Raw genomic sequence first — 2,040 nt, 5'->3', positions numbered from 1 at the left:
ATAAAGGAAAATAAAAATAAAAGGCTAAATTATGAACTTTAATAACTGGAAAAACCATCTATTTTAAAGCCAAGTAAGTGTGATCCTGATCATTTCTATGTATGACATAAACCACAGAAACAATGGCCAAGAAAAAACTCTTCATTTGGTTCAGTACCTAGGCTTGGTATTGTCTTAGGGAAAACAGTGATAATTCAATGAATGTGTCACACACATGACTAAAAAGTTCCCTTTTGGTTTCAAATGTATTTAAACAACAGTCTTTCTTTCTCTCTTTTTTTTTTTTTTAAGATTTTATTTATTTATTTGAAAGAGAGACAGATCACAAGTAGGCAGAGAGGCAGGCAGAGAGAGAGAGGGAAGCAGGCTTCCTGCTGAGCAGGGAGCCCGATGTGGGACTCGATCCCAGGACCCTGGGATCATGACCTGAGCCGAAGGCAGAGGCTTTAACCCACTGAGCCACCCAGGTGCCCAACAACAGTCTTTCTTGACTAATTTTTCTCCCGTGTCAAGCAAACCTTCTATGTGCAGGACCAGTTTAAATGCCTGTTGCCCTTCAAACACTAGATATGAACATACAGGAACATTCTATATGATGCAAAGTGCCTTAAGAGAGGGATTCTGTAGTATCGGTGATATAACCAATCTGAGGACACCTGGGTGCTCTTAAACACTGACGGGAGCCAGTTAGGCAATGGTGTTTTGTTTCTTGACAGCCGTTTCCTCCAACAACTGCATAATGAGTTCACACAGGGGTTTGCAGAACGTTGTCTAACGCCCCCCTGTGAGATGCAGAAAATCAAATGTGTGCTAGGTGGAGAAGGCACACTCTCAGTGCCCAAAACCCTATCAGTATCCAGTGCTGAACACCGGCAAGTTTCAGCAGGGAAAATGTAAGGAGTTGGTTCACCTTGGCATTCTTTCGCCTCAAACGGTTGGGCTTCTCACCTCAAGGAAACAAACCCAGTACAAAGATTCTGGCCTGCAGCTACCTTGAGTTGATAAGTTGTATGATAGCCTCAATTCCATCTGCTACTTCTGCCATGTTTTCATGCTTGTTTGTTCCTTCCCAGACAACAATGACCTTGGGTTTAATATTCCCCAGTTCTCCATCCTTGAGTCTGCATGAAACAAGTCTTGTTTCATCTCCTCCAATTCCAAAATTTCTTGCATGACGTGGGGAAAAAAGCTCTTGCCATATTTCGTATTGGTGCATCAACTGTACCATGGAGTCCCCCCACAAACAGTACATAGGGTTCATTGTCTTTACAGTCCAGGACAAATCTGTTATGCTGAGACATTCACCTGTCATCTCTTTGAATATATTCTACTGCATGTGGAATAGCTGCTGGGTTTGGGCCTCCTTGGTTCATTACGCACTCATGCAGAGGGTCCATGTGGGCCCGAAGCAGTTGCAGCATCTGTGGGTGACAATCTGTACCTCACTCAGTCCCAGTAGCCCCACTCCAGTGTGTCTGTCCTTGGACCTCAGCACCAGCAGCAGCCGCTCCTCCTCCTCTCTCGACCGTGACAGCAAGGGCAGCTTTTCTTGGACCTCTTCTGCAAATAGGCTGCATTAAATGCTTTAAGTTTGCTTTTTTTCTAAGATCCAGCAGAGTGTTAGTGGGTGTGTTGTAGAGGGTAGATCTAATGACTAAGACTCAATTACTTCATCTGACTTACAGAGATAAGTATGAGTATTTAGCCAGGGTGCATAGAGGAGTACAGAGAATTGATCCATCCCTAGTAATTATGTTTTATAAGAAAAAGAAACCAACTATATATTATAAAAAGAAAACATCTCAGTACATAGTTAAACACCAATTTTACCTTTCTCGTTCCAACCCAGGCTGTAAATCTTCTAACCAGTCTAAGAAATTCTCTAGCAAGAATTCATTAGAGTTACTTCACTAACCAGAAACACATAATTTGAGTGACCTATTTTGTGGTAGGTCCATAAAGATCAAACAAACAAATAAAAATAATAAGCTCATATACCATCTACCAGAAGAGACAGACATGTGAAGACCTTGCAATAAG

General features: G+C 42.1%; 1 pseudogene across 1 annotated transcript; it reads right to left on the bottom strand.

The window, feature by feature from the left end:
- Nucleotides 1-687: 687 nt before the first annotated feature.
- Nucleotides 688-1,373, bottom strand: LOC308343464 (platelet-activating factor acetylhydrolase IB subunit alpha2-like; annotated as a pseudogene). Its single transcript has one exon. The product of its transcript is annotated as a platelet-activating factor acetylhydrolase IB subunit alpha2-like (transcript).
- Between the last annotated feature and the right edge of the window lie 667 nt (nucleotides 1,374-2,040).

Source organism: Martes martes (genome assembly GCF_963455335.1).
Source record: "Martes martes genome assembly, chromosome: 5".
Lineage (NCBI taxonomy): Eukaryota > Metazoa > Chordata > Mammalia > Carnivora > Mustelidae > Martes > Martes martes.
The sequence above is the reverse complement of the archived record's forward strand: the minus strand, read 5'-3'. Positions and strand labels throughout refer to the sequence as shown.